We start from the raw sequence: 14127 nt of genomic DNA on the forward strand, positions 1-14127 counted from the left end.
ATTGACCATAGGTGTGAATGAGTGTGAATTAGTGTGAGAGTGATATCAGTGACTCCTCCAGGATATATTCCGCCCAAGTATTGATGAGATTGAAGAAGCACTTAGACAAGGACTGAGAGTGGCTCAGTTGTCAAACTGTGGGTAAAACCACCAAACTGTAGCAACATAGTTAGAAAACCACTTAGAGACAATGAATGAATGTGGAAACCTTTTTTAAGGTTCCCACAAACAAAAGTTATTTTTTTTGTTCTCTGAAGCTAAGATGGGACATTATCTTCTTTCATCTCCTTCTATTATCTCTTACCTTCAGGGGTCGCCACAGCGAATCAGTGTCCTCCATCTAACCGTGTCTTCTGCATCCTCTTCTCTCACACCAGCTACCTTCATGTCCTCTTTCACTACATCCATAAACCTCCTCTTTGGTCTTCCTCTAGGCCTCCTGCCTGGCAGTTCAAAACTCAGCATCCTTCTACCAATATATTCACTATCTCTCCTCTGGACATGCCCAAACCATCTCAGTCTGGCCTCTCTGACTTTATCTCCAGAACCTCTAACATGTGCTGTCCCTCTGATGTACTCATTCCTGATTCTATCCATCCTGGTCACTCCCAGAGAGAACCTCAGCATCTTCATCTCTGCTACCTCCAGCTCTGTCTCCTGTCTTTTCCTCAGTGACACTGTCTCTAGACCAAACAACATCGCTGGTCTCACCACAGTTTTGTACACCTTTCCTTTCATTTTAGCTGAAACTCTTCTATCACACATCACACCTGACACTTTCCTCCACCCGTTCCATCCTGCCTGGACACGCTTCTTCACCTCTTTTCCACACTCTCCATTGCTCTGGACTGTTGACCCTAAGAACTTAAAATCCTCCACCTTCTTGATCACTTCTCCCTGTAACCTCACTCTTCCACTTGGGTCCCTCTCATTCACACACATGTACTCTGTCTTACTGCGGCTAACCTTCATTCCTCTCCTTTCCAGGACAAACCTCCACCTCTCTAGCTTCTCCTCCACCTGTTCCCTGCTCTCACTGCAGATCACAATGTCATCTGCAAACATCATAGTCCATGGAGATTCCTGTCTAACCTCGTCTGTCAGCCTGTCCATCACCATGGCAACAAGAAGGGGCTCAGAGCTGATCCCTGATGCAGTCCCACCTCCACCTTGAACTCCTCTGTCACACCTACAGCACACCTCACCACTGTCTTACAGTCCTCATACATGTCCTGCACCGCTCTAACATACTTCTCTGCCACTCCAGACTTCCTCATACAATACCACAGTTCCTCTCTGGACACCCTGTCATCAGCTTTCTCCAGATCTACAAAAACACAATGCAGCTCCCTCTGGCCTTCTCTGTACTTCTCTATCAACATCCTCAACGCAAATACTGCATCTGTAGTACTCTGTTTTGGCATGAAACCATACTGCTGCTCACAAATGTTCACTTCTGCCCTTAGTCTAGCTTCAGCTACTCTTTCCCATAACTTCATTATATGGCTCATCAGCTTTATTCCTCAGTAGTTGCCACAACTCTGCACGTCTTTCTTGTTCTTAAAAATGGGCACCAGCACACTTCTCCTCCATTCCTCAGGAATCTTCTCACTATCTAAGATCCTGTTGAACAATCTTCTCACTATGTAAGATCTTAAGTAAGATCCTGTAGACTTCTATGAAACCAAGATTTCAAATAAAGTGAGGTCATAGATGGAAGGTGAACATGATGGTTTGATAAAGTAAAAGTCGTCTCACTTTTAGGAATATTAGACATGAAAATAAAGTTCATTCCAATGAAACTCATATTTCACGTTTGGGTCATGTACAAACTGCTACAACTTTTCCTCAGCACCCATTCTGGTTTGCTGAAGGCCGGTTAGCTCAGTTGGTTAGAGCGTGGTGCTAATAACGCCAAGGTCATGGGTTCAATCCCCATACTGGCCAGGTATAAAGTTCAGTTTACCAAACATATTTTAAAGAACTACATGAAACCAAGAGTTCAACCAAAGTGAGGTCATACATGGAAGGTGAACATGATGGATTGATAAAGTAAAAGTCGTCTCACTTTTCACTAGACATGACAAGTCTTTTCCAATGAAAGCCATGTTTATATATGAACTGTGAACAAACCTCTACAGCCTTTGTACTACACTTACTCAAGAGTGTTGAAGGCCGGTTAGCTCAGCTGGTTAGAGCGTGGTGCTAATAACGCCAAGGTCATGGGTTCAATCCCCATACTGGCCAACTAGCAGGCTTTGCTTCATATATTTCAGGGAGCCTCTAATGAAGGATCCAGGTGTGTTCATGTGATCCTGAACATAAATTTTAAACTGATAAGAATGACGAAGTGAACAGTGATAATAGTGTGAACAATCTGCCCCATGCTGGGCAGCACGGTGGCGCAGTGGGTAGCGCTGTAGCCTCACAACAAGAAGGTCTCTAGTTCAAATCCGACTGAGGGCCTTTCTGTGAGGAGTTTGCATGTTCTCCCCGTGTCTGCGTGGGTTCTCTCCGGGTTCTCCGGCTTCCTCCCACCTCCAAAAACATGCAACACAGGTGGATTGGAGATTGTAAATTGCCCCTAGGTGTGAATGAGTGTGAGAGTGATTCCGTTGTCATTCACTGTGGGGTAACTCCTCCAGGAGATACCCCACCAAAAACACAAGGATATTGAAAGAGCACTTAGACAAGGAATGAGAGTGGTTGGGTTGTCAATCTGTGTGGGTCTGTGAGGAGTTGTTAACTCCTCCAGGGTAAACCCACCAAAATGTGAAAAACAGTTAGAAGGTGCTCTTCAAGACAATGAATGAATGTGGTAAAATTTTAAGATTTCCAAAAACAAATTTTTGTTTCTATGGGGGGTTCTCTAAACCCAAAGTGGGAGGTTATCAATCCTGAATACATCCAGAATGGAGTCATTATCTTGTCTCGCTCTATTCCTGGTGTCATCATTTCACATTTCTGTTCGAAGGGACTTGAACCATCATCTTCTAATCAGAGGTCAGATAGCTCGTTCAGTGGCTACGTTATCAAGAAAACTATTCCACCCCTTGTTTATTTGGTTCAGACTCAGATGAATGAATGGTAACCCTGGTCCATTGTTATCTGAAATGCCTTCAAATCCATTAGCAAAACAAGGCCAGTTAGCTCAGATGGTTAGAGCGTGGTGCTAATAACGCCAAGGTCATGGGTTCAATCCCCATACTGGCTAAGAGGAAGACACACATTGAAATGTTATAAAGACCATCTTAGAATTGATCTTCACAGCTGAACATGGTTTTAAACATGGACTTCAAAGTGATAAAAATGACTTCTATAAGTGTTTAACTTTTACTTTATTATTTGAAGAAATTCTTGTTTTTATCCACATTTCAAGTCGACCCAAATGTCGTCTAGTCACTGAACTACTACAGTGTGTTGATCCTCATTCCTGCTACACTACTAATATAAAATACACTGTTTTCTTGAGATGTTTTCAAAAACATCTAGTAAAGTGATCATGGTACTACAATTATTATAAAAGTCTCAGTCACCACAGTGAATGGTGATAATAGTGTGATCAATCTGCCCCATGCTGGGCAGCACGGTGGCGCAGTGGGTAGCGCTGTAGCCTCACAACAAGAAGGTCTCCTGTTCAAATCTGACTGAGGGCCTTTCTGTGAGGAGTTTGCATGTTCTCCCCGTGTCTGCGTGGGTTCTCTCCGGGTTCTCCGGCTTCCTCCCACCTCCAAAAACATGCAACACAGGTGGATTGGAGATTGTAAATTGCCCGTAGGTGTGAATGAGTGTGAGAGTGGTGTGGTTGTCATTCTATATGGGGTAGCTCCTACAGGAGATACCCCAGCCAATACCCATTGACAATAATAAGCTCTTAGACAACGATTGTGAGTGGTGAGTTGCCGATCTATGTGGGTCTGTGAAGAGTTGTGAACTCCTCCAGGGCAAACCCAACAAATACATTAAAAACAGGTTAGAGAAACACTTAAGGGCAACAAATGAATGTGATAAAACTTTTACGTTTCCCCAAAGCAAAAGTACAATTAAGTCCCCAACCTATGAACACAATTGGTTCAGAGAGGCTCTTCCCAAGTCATTTTCTATTAAATGACTTGCAGGAGCAAGAGCAAGAAGGCTCCCGGTTCTCCCCATGTTTGCGTAGGTTCTGTGGGATAGACTGCTGGAATAGGCCCCAGCAACTCCTGTTACACACAAAAAGTGGAGGAAGTGGAAGAAAATACTGTAGATTCATAATTTCATACATAAATTCATAGTTTTAAAAGTATTTTTACATCCCGATTCAAAGCGGTGATGTATTTGATTGTCTGTGTTCGTCAGTTCGTCCGTCCGTTAGTCCACCAAATATCTTCTCAACCGTTGCAGATAGAAAGACGAAACAAAAAGTACATTAGTCGGGCGGCAGAGGGGATGGGAATGAGATGATGACCTTGAGAAAATGAGGTCATGGACAAATATAAACTTTTGTACACTCAGGAACCAGATAGGTTATAAAGATGAGGGACAAGGCCATTGTGAGTAAGACCGTAGATCAAAGCTAGTGCTTTGATCTACCTATGCACTACCTTTGATCTATGGTCAAAGCTAGTGCATAGTTTTGACCTACTCTGAAAGGTCAAAGCTATGCACACGTCAGGTACTACTTTCAGGGTACCCTGACCTACCCTGAAAGTAGGGCAGGGTAAGTAGCGGGATGTTGCAGTCTCTGACGGCCTCGGTTCTTATTGAATATTTGTAGAGAAATATTTTCAACTCCTTGCTTTGAACTCAGATGGATGAATGGTAACACTGGAAATTGTATTTAAAATGTCTTAAAATGCAAGTCCAGAGTAAGGCTGGTTACCTCAGGCGGTTAGATTGGGGTGCTAATAACCCCAACGTCATGGGTTCAATCCCCACACTGACCAAATATAAAAGTTAAGTTTAAGAAAGATATTTTTTGTACTTATAAAAAATCTAGGATTCAAGCAATGAGGTCATACATGGAAGGTGAACTTGATGGATTGAGAAAGTCAAAGTTGTCTCACTTTTAAGAATATTAGTCATGAAAATAAAGTCTTTTGTGATTAAACTCATATGGGCTGTGAACAAACCTCTGCAGCTTTTCCACCACATCTATTGAAGTTTACTGAAGGCCTCATACATGTCCTGCACCGCTCTAACATACTTCTCTGCCACTCCAGACTTCCTCATACAATACCACAGTTCCTCTCTGGGCACCCTGTCATCAGCTTTCTCCAGATCTACAAAAACACAATGCAGCTCCCTCTGGCCTTCTCTGTACTTCTCTATCAACATCCTCAACGCAAATACTGCATCTGTAGTACTCTTTTTTGGCATGAAACCATACTGCTGCTCACAAGTGTTCACTTCTGCCCTTAGTCTAGCTTCAGCTACTCTTTCCCATAACTTCATTGTATGGCTCATCAGCTTTATTCCTCTGTAGTTGCCACAACTCTGCACATCTCCCTTGTTCTTAAAAATGGGCACCAGCACACTTCTCCTCCATTCCTCAGGAATCTTCTCACTATCTAAGATCCTGTTGAACAATCTTCTCACTATGTAAGATCTTAAGTAAGATCCTGTAGACTTCTATGAAACCAAGATTTCAAATAAAGTGAGGTCATAGATGGAAGGTGAACATGATGGTTTGATAAAGTAAAAGTCGTCTCACTTTTAGGAATATTAGACATGAAAATCAAGTTCATTCCAATGAAACTCATATTTCACGTTTGGGTCTTGTACAAACCGCTACAACTTTTCCTCAGCACCCATTCTGGTTTGCTGAAGGCCGGTTAGCTCAGCTGGTTAGAGTGTGGTGCTAATAACGCCAAGGTCATGGGTTCAATCCCCATACTGGCCAGGTATAAAGTTCAGTTTACCAAACATATTTTAAAGAACTACATGAAACCAAGAATTCAACCAAAGTGAGGTCATACATGGAAGGTGAACATGATGGATTGATAAAGTAAAAGTCGTCTCACTTTTCAGGATACTAGACATGACAAGTCTTTTCCAATGAAAGCCATGTTTATATATGAACTGTGAACAAACCTCTACAGCCTTTGTACTACACCTACTCAAGAGTGTTGAAGGCCGGTTAGCTCAGCTGGTTAGAGCGTGGTGCTAATAACGCCAAGGTCATGGGTTCAATCCCCATACTGGCCAACTAGCAGGCTTTGCTTCATATATTTCAGGGAGCCTCTAATGAAGGATCCAGGTGTGTTCATGTGATCCTGAACATAAATTTTAAACTGATAAGAATGACGAAGTGAACAGTGATAATAGTGTGAACAATCTGCCCCATGCTGGGCAGCACGGTGGTGCAGTGGGTAGCGCTGTAGCCTCACAACAAGAAGGTCTCCAGTTCAAATCCAACTGAGGGCCTTTCTGTGAGGAGTTTGCATGTTCTCCCCGTGTCTGCGTGGGTTCTCTCCGGGTTCTCCGGCTTCCTCCCACCCCCAAAAACATGCAACACAGGTGGATTGGAGATTGTAAATTGCCCATAGGTGAGAATGAGTGTGAGAGAGATTCCATTGTCATTCAATATGGGGTAACTCCTCCAGGAGATACCCCACCAAAAACTCTGGGATATTGAAAGAGCACTTAGACAAGGAATGAGAGTGGTTGGGTTGTCAATCTGTGTGGGTCTGTGAGGAGTTGTTAACTCCTCCAGGGTAAACCCACCAAAGGAACATGATACAGAATTAGAGAAACACTTAAAGGCAACGAATGAATGTGGTAAAATTTTCATGATTCTCCAAAACAAAGGAACCGGTAGTCCCCAGCCTGTGAATACAATTGGTTCAGAGTAGCTCTTCAGAAGTTGTTATCTATTAAACCACTTACAGGCGACAGATTGGCGCTGTAGGTTTAGCTTTTGCCTCACAGCAAAAAGTTTCCAGGTTCTCTCCATGTTTGTGTAGGTTTTTTTGGGGTTCCATCCACCTCCAGCAACAAGCCATTTATGTTTGATTGCTCAAGTCAAAGTTGCCTGTAGCTGTGAGTGTGTGTGTGAATAGATGTTTGTATTTGGTGTGGCTCAGCAGTGCAACGGAGACGGGCCTCGAATGTCTCCTGCTTTTCACCTGTAGGCTGCAGGGATAGGCTCCAGAAAACCCTGTGGCACCCAAAAAGTGTAAGAAGCGGCAGAAAATAGAACCATTGCCTCATATTTACATTCATAGTTTTCAAAATATTTTTGAATGTTGTGGAAGAAATATTTTTGACTCCTTTGTAGCTATGAAGTCAGATGAATGAATGATAGGACTAGACCATTTCAATTTAAAATGTCTTAAAACACCATCTAAATCTAAGGCCGGTTAGCTCAGCTGGTTAGAGCGTGGCGCTAATAACGCCAAGGTCATGGGTTCGATCCCCATACTGGCCAAATATAGAAATTTCTGTTTAACAAAAATACTTATTATACTTGAAACCAAGGAGTGAAACAAAGTGAGGTCATACATGGAAGGTGATCATGATGGATTGATAAAGTAAAAGTCGTCTCGCTTTTCAGAATCTTAGTCATGAAAATAAAATCTTTTCCAGTGAAACTCATATTTATATATGGGCTGTGAACAAACCTCTACAGCTTTTCCACCGCATCTACTGAAATTTACTGAAGGCCGGTTAGCTCAGCTGGTTAGAGCGTGGTGCTAATAACGCCAAGGTCATGGGTTCAATCCCCATACTGGCCAAATCACATGCATTACTTCACCTGTTTCAATGAGCCGTTGTGAAAAAACCCAGGATGCTTTTTGTGATCATAAAAATAAATTTTAAACTGATAGAAAGAATAACTTCCATAATTGTTTAACTTTTCAAAGTCAGCTTTATTGTCAAATGTACCAGATATACACACGACATACAGCACAGTACAACACAGGCAGTACAACACAGGCAGTACAACACAGGCAGTACAACACAGGCAGTACAACCGTCAGCACAACATCAGCAATACAACAAGCAGTACAGCACAGGCAATACAAGAGGCAGTACAACAGGCAGTAAAACACAGGCAGTACAACACAGGCAGTACAACAGGCAATACAACTGGCAGCACAACATAGGTAGTACAACAGGCAGTACAACACAGGCAGTACAACAGGCAGTACAACAGGCAGTACAACACAGGCAGTACAACACAGGCAGTACAACAGGCAATACAACTGGCAGCACAACATAGGCAGTACAACAGGCAGTACAACACTGGTAGTACAACAGGCAGTACAAGATAGAAAGTACAGCACAAGTAGTACCACAGGCAGTACAACAGGCAATACAACTGGCAGCAAAACATTGGTAGTACAACAGGCAGTACAACACAGGCAATACAACAGGCAGTACAACACAGGCAGTACAACAGGCAGTACAACACAGGCAGTACAACAGGCAGTACAACACAGGTAGTACAACAGGCAGTACAACACAGGCAGTACAACTGGCAGCACAAAATAGGCAGTACAACAGGCAGTACAACACAGGCAGTTCAACAGGCAATACAACTGCCAGCACAACATAGGTAGTACAACAGGCAGTACAACACAGGCTGTACAACAGGCAGTCCAACACAGGTAATACAACAGGCAGTACAACACAGGCAGTACAACAGGCAGTACAACACAGGCAGTACAACAGGCAGTACAACACAGGTAGTACAACAGGCAGTACAACACAGGCAGTACAACTGGCAGCACAAAATAGGCAGTACAACAGGCAGTACAACACAGGTAATACAACAGGCAGTACAACACAGGCAGTACAACAGACAGTACAACACAGGCAGTACAACACAGGCAGTACAACACAGGCAGTACAACAGGCAGTACAACACAAAGTATAAGACGAAACACAAAGGGAGGGTAAACATCTCTCTACACTCTTTAATCCCGTAGGGGAAGTGACGTGTGGGCAGTCCCTGAGCTGACGGGAGGAGAGAGAGAGAGGTACTCAGGTGCTGGGGGGTGAGGGTAGAGTTCAAGGCTGTGGCAGAGGGCAGAGCAGAGAGGGAGTTGAGCGTCCTGACTGCCTGGTAAAAGAAACTGTCCTTGGGCTGCTGCTTTTGGCCCCAGACTCCTGCTTTTCACCTGTAGGCTGCAGGGATAGGCTCCAGAAAACCCTGTGACACCCAAAAAGTGTAAGAAACGGCAGAAAATAGAACCATTGCCTCATATATACATTCATAGTTTTCAAAATATTTTTGAATGTTGTGGGAGAAATGTTTTTGACTCCTTTGTAGCTATGAAGTCAGATGAATGAATGATAGGACTAGACCATTTCAGTTTAAAATGTCTTAAAACACCATCTAAATCTAAGGCCAGTTAGCTCAGCTGGTTAGAGCGCGGTGCTAATAACGCCAAGGTCATGGGTTCAATCCCCATACTGGCTAAATATAGAAATTTCTGTTTAACAAACATACTTATTATACTTGAAACCAAGGAGTGAAACAAAGTGAGGTCATACATGGAAGGTGATCATGATGGATTGATAAAGTAAAAGTCGTCTCGCTTTTCAGAATCTTAGTCATGAAAATAAAGTCTTTTCCAGTGAAACTCATATTTATATATGGGCTGTGAACAAACCTCTACAGCTTTTCCACCGCATCTATTGAGGTTTACTGAAGGCCGGTTAGCTCAGCTGGTTAGAGCGTGGTGCTAATAACGCCAAGGTCATGGGTTCGATCCCCATACTGGCCAAATCACATGCATTACTTCACCTGTTTCAATGAGTCTTTGTGAAAAAACCCAGGATGCTTTTTGTGATCATAAAGATAAATTTTAAACTGATAGAAAGAATAACTTCCATAATTGTTTAACTTTTCAAAGTCAGCTTTATTGTCAAATGTACCAGATATACACATGACATACAGCACAGTACAACACAGGCAGTACAACACAGGCAGTACAACACAGGCAGTACAACACAGGCAGTACAACACAGGCAGTACAACACAGGCAGTACAACACAGGTTATACAACAGGCAGTACAACACAGGCAGTACAACAGGCAGTACAACACAGGTAGTACAACAGGCAGTACAACACAGGTAGTACAACAGGCAGTACAACACAGGTAGTACAGCACAGGTAGTACAACAGGCAGTACAACACAGGCAGTACAGCACAGGTAGTACAACAGGCAGTACAATACAGGCAGTACAACTGGCAGAGCAACACAGGCAGTACAACACAGGCAGTACAACACAGGCAGCACAACAGACAGTACAACACAGGTAGTACAACTGGCAGTACAACACAGGCAGTACAACAGGCAGTACAACAGACAGTACAACAGGCAGTACAACAGGCAGTACAACACAGGCAGTACAACAGGCTGTACAACACAGGCAGTACAACAGGCTGTACAACACAGGCAGTGCAACCGTCAGCACAACATCTGCAATACAACAAGCAGTACAACACAGGCAGTACAACACAGGTAGTACAACAGGCAGTACAACACAGGCAGTACAACACAGGTAATACAACAGGCAGTACAACACAGGCAGTACAACAGGCAGTACAACACAGGCAGTACAACAGGCAGTACAACACAGGTAATACAACAGGCAGTACAACACAGGCAGTACAACAGAAAGTACAACACAGGCAGTACAACACAGGCAGTACAACACAGGCAGTACAACAGGCAGTACAACACAAAGTATAAGACGAAACACAAAGGGAGGGTAAACATCTCTCTACACTCTTTAATCCCGTAGGGGAAGTGACGTGTGGGCAGTCCCTGAGCTGACGGGAGGAGAGAGAGAGAGGTACTCAGGTGCTGGGGGGTGAGGGTAGAGTTCAAGGCTGTGGCAGAGGGCAGAGCAGAGAGGGAGTTGAGCGTCCTGACTGCCTGGTAAAAGAAACTGTCCTTGGGCTGCTGCTTTTGGCCCCAGACTCCTGCTTTTCACCTGTAGGCTGCAGGGATAGGCTCCAGAAAACCCTGTGACACCCAAAAAGTGTAAGAAACGGCAGAAAATACAATCATTGCCTCATATATACATTCACAGTTTTCAAAATATTTTTGAATGTTGTGGGAGAAATATTTTTGACTCCTTTGTAGCTATGAAGTCAGATGAATGAATGATAGGACTAGACCATTTCAGTTTAAAATGTCTTAAAACACCATCTGAATCTAAGGCCGGTTAGCTCAGCTGGTTAGAGCGTGGTGCTAATAACGCCAAGGTCATGGGTTCGATCCCCATACTGGCCAAATATAGAAATTTCTGTTTAACAAAAATACTTATTATACTTGAAACCAAGGAGTGAAACAAAGTGAGGTCATACATGGAAGGTGAACATGATGGATTGATAAAGTAAAAGTGGTCTCGCTTTTCAGAATCTTAGTCATGAAAATAAAGTCTTTTCAAGTGAAACTCATATTTATATATGGGCTGTGAACAAACCTCTACAGCTTTTCCACCGCATCTACTGAAGTTTACTGAAGGCCGGTTAGCTCAGCTGGTTAGAGCGTGGTGCTAATAACGCCAAGGTCATGGGTTCAATCCCCATACTGGCCAAATCACATGCATTACTTCACTCTTTTCAAGAAAGGTCTAATGAAGGTCTCAGGAGGGTTAATGTGATCCTCAACATGTATTTTAAACCGATAAAAAGAATGGCTTCTAAAATAGTTTAACTTTTCGTTGACCTTTTTAAGCGATCCTTGTTTTTCTTCACATTTCAAGTCCACCCAAATGTCCTCTCGTCACTAGTCACACTACACTATGGATATAAAGTACACTGAGATTCTCAGTACACTGAGATTTTCTTGAGATTCTTTAAAAAAAAAGTAAAATCAGCATTGTACTCTAATTATTATCAAAGTCTCAGTCTCCACAGTGAACAGTGATAATAGTGTGATCAATCTGCCCCATGCTGGGCAGCACGGTGGCGCAGTGGGTAGCGCTGTAGCCTCACAACAAGAAGGTCTCCAGTTCAAATCCAACTGAGGGCCTTTCTGTGAGGAGTTTGCATGTTCTCCCCGTGTCTGCGTGGGTTCTCTCCAGGTTCTCCGGCTTCCTCCCACCTCCAAAAACATGCAACACAGGTGGATTGGAGATACTAAATTGCCCGTAGGTGTGAATGAGTGTGAATGAGTGAGAGATTGGATCCGTTGTCATTCATTGTGGGGTAAGCACACCAGGAGATCCCCCACCACATGCTAAAGGATGTTGAACAAGCACTGAGACAACAAGCGAGTGGTTAAGTTGCCCTTCTGTGGGTCTGGGAGGAGTTGTTAACTCACCAAATGAACTACATGACTGAATAGAGAAACACATAAAGGCAACGAATGAATGTGGTAAAAAAATTTTGATTCCCTCCAAAAAAAGGCAGCGGTAGTCCCCAACCTACAAACACGATTGGTTCAGAGAGGCTATTTGTGAGTCATTATTTATTAAATGACCTGTGGGAGGCAGTTCAGGTGTATTGGTCATGTCAGGACTGCCTGTGGGTGTGCGTATGTATGTGAATGGTCGTTTGTCCTTCATGTGGCCCAGCGGTGCACCGGAGACACACCCAGATTGTCCCCTCGACTTTCATCTATGTTCTTCTGAGATAGGCTGCAGCAACCCCCGTGACCCGCAAAAAAGTGTAAGAGTGAAGGGAGAGGAGGGGGAGGGAGGAGTTATGGTCAGTGAGAGGCAGAGGTGTCACCGGAGAGATTGTCGAATGAACAAAGCGGTTCTGCTCGGGGTGTGTTGTGGCAGAAAGGAGAACTACAGTAGTCTGACCTGGTGGCGAGCGCTGTCTTTTTTGTGTTTTTTAAAAATTTCTCTTAAGCCAAGGTGAATTCATCGTCCTGTCCCGCTCTACTTCTGCCTTTCAGATGATGAAGCCTTGTTGTTGACCAGGATGAAAACCGTGCTAAATTTATTCTGTTGTGATCATAAATTCATCCTGGAGGATTAGTGCCATGATGGACAAGGTGTCTGACTTCCATGTGAACAAGAAATGTTATTCACATTTTTATCTCAACAATTCTAAAGACCATGGAGCATTCAGCCTTAAAGGGACTTGAACCATTAACTACTTATCAGAGGTCAGTCACATTATTAATGAGACCAAATTATCAAGGAAATATTTTTGACTCTATGCTTTGAGGGTTTCACATGGTCCATTTCATTTAAAATGTGTTAAAACGCACATCAGATATATGGCCGGTTAGCTCAGCTGGTTAGAGCGTGGTGCTAATAACGCCAAGGTCGTGGGTTCAATCCCCATACTGGCCAAATCACATGCATTGCTTCAGATATTTCCAGTATCTGAAGCAATACCTGAAAGATCCAAGATGTTTAGACTGATCCTGAACAAACATTTTAAAAGGATAAAACTTCTATAATTGTTTAACTTTTCCTTTATCATTTCAAGAGATTCTTGTTTTTATCCACATTTCAAGTCAATGCAAATGTCCTCTAGACTCTGAACTACTACAGTGTGTTGATCCTCAGTCCTTATACTCTATGAATATTAAATACACTGTTTTCTTGAGATGCTTTCAAAAAATGAGCAAAATCCGCATGATATTATAATTATTATCAAGGTCTCTGTCTCCACAGTGAACAGTGACAATAGTGTGATCAATCTGCCCCATGCTGGGCAGCACGGTGGCGCAGTGGGTAGCGCTATAGCCTCACAACAAGAAGGTCTCCAGTTCAAATCCGACTGAGGGCCTTTCTGTGAGGAGTTTGCATGTTCTCCCCGTGTCTGCGTGGGTTCTCTCCGGGTTCTCCGGCTTCCTCCCACCTCCAAAAACATGCAACACAGGTGGATTGGAGATTGTAAATTGCCCGTAGGTGTGAATGAGTGTGAATTAGTGTGAGAGTGATATCAGTGACTCCTCCAGGATATATTCCGCCCAAGTATTGATGAGATTGAAGAAGCACTTAGACAAGGACTGAGAGTGGCTCAGTTGTCAAACTGTGGGTAAAACCACCAAACTGTAGCAACATAGTTAGAAAACCACTTATAGACAATGAATGAATGTGGAAACCTTTTTAAGGTTCCCACAAACAAAAGTTATTTTTTTTGTTCTCTGAAGCTAAGATGGGACATTATCTTCTTTCATCTCCTTCTATTATCTCTTCCCTTCAGGGGTCGCCACAGC

The 14127-nt window shown here is 43.2% G+C and overlaps 12 non-coding genes across 12 annotated transcripts; all 12 read left to right on the forward strand.

Annotated features, from left to right (window-relative positions):
• The first annotated feature begins 1873 nt into the window (after nucleotides 1-1873).
• trnai-aau (transfer RNA isoleucine (anticodon AAU)) lies at nucleotides 1874-1947 on the forward strand. The gene has a single exon. It is a non-coding gene; the product is annotated as a tRNA-Ile (tRNA).
• Nucleotides 1948-2173: 226 nt separating this feature from the next.
• trnai-aau (transfer RNA isoleucine (anticodon AAU)) lies at nucleotides 2174-2247 on the forward strand. The gene has a single exon. It is a non-coding gene; the product is annotated as a tRNA-Ile (tRNA).
• An 893-nt stretch (nucleotides 2248-3140) lies between these two features.
• Nucleotides 3141-3214, forward strand: trnai-aau (transfer RNA isoleucine (anticodon AAU)). Its single transcript has one exon. It is a non-coding gene; the product is annotated as a tRNA-Ile (tRNA).
• Nucleotides 3215-5807: 2593 nt separating this feature from the next.
• Nucleotides 5808-5881, forward strand: trnai-aau (transfer RNA isoleucine (anticodon AAU)). The gene has a single exon. It is a non-coding gene; the product is annotated as a tRNA-Ile (tRNA).
• A 231-nt stretch (nucleotides 5882-6112) lies between these two features.
• trnai-aau (transfer RNA isoleucine (anticodon AAU)) lies at nucleotides 6113-6186 on the forward strand. The gene has a single exon. It is a non-coding gene; the product is annotated as a tRNA-Ile (tRNA).
• Nucleotides 6187-7334: 1148 nt separating this feature from the next.
• trnai-aau (transfer RNA isoleucine (anticodon AAU)) lies at nucleotides 7335-7408 on the forward strand. The gene has a single exon. It is a non-coding gene; the product is annotated as a tRNA-Ile (tRNA).
• A 233-nt stretch (nucleotides 7409-7641) lies between these two features.
• Nucleotides 7642-7715, forward strand: trnai-aau (transfer RNA isoleucine (anticodon AAU)). The gene has a single exon. It is a non-coding gene; the product is annotated as a tRNA-Ile (tRNA).
• Nucleotides 7716-9332: 1617 nt separating this feature from the next.
• trnai-aau (transfer RNA isoleucine (anticodon AAU)) lies at nucleotides 9333-9406 on the forward strand. Its single transcript has one exon. It is a non-coding gene; the product is annotated as a tRNA-Ile (tRNA).
• A 233-nt stretch (nucleotides 9407-9639) lies between these two features.
• trnai-aau (transfer RNA isoleucine (anticodon AAU)) lies at nucleotides 9640-9713 on the forward strand. Its single transcript has one exon. It is a non-coding gene; the product is annotated as a tRNA-Ile (tRNA).
• A 1445-nt stretch (nucleotides 9714-11158) lies between these two features.
• Nucleotides 11159-11232, forward strand: trnai-aau (transfer RNA isoleucine (anticodon AAU)). The gene has a single exon. It is a non-coding gene; the product is annotated as a tRNA-Ile (tRNA).
• A 233-nt stretch (nucleotides 11233-11465) lies between these two features.
• On the forward strand, nucleotides 11466-11539 carry trnai-aau (transfer RNA isoleucine (anticodon AAU)). The gene has a single exon. It is a non-coding gene; the product is annotated as a tRNA-Ile (tRNA).
• A 1639-nt stretch (nucleotides 11540-13178) lies between these two features.
• Nucleotides 13179-13252, forward strand: trnai-aau (transfer RNA isoleucine (anticodon AAU)). The gene has a single exon. It is a non-coding gene; the product is annotated as a tRNA-Ile (tRNA).
• The last annotated feature ends 875 nt before the right edge of the window (nucleotides 13253-14127 follow it).

This window comes from Antennarius striatus, chromosome 13 (assembly GCF_040054535.1).
Source record: "Antennarius striatus isolate MH-2024 chromosome 13, ASM4005453v1, whole genome shotgun sequence".
Taxonomy (NCBI): domain Eukaryota; kingdom Metazoa; phylum Chordata; class Actinopteri; order Lophiiformes; family Antennariidae; genus Antennarius; species Antennarius striatus.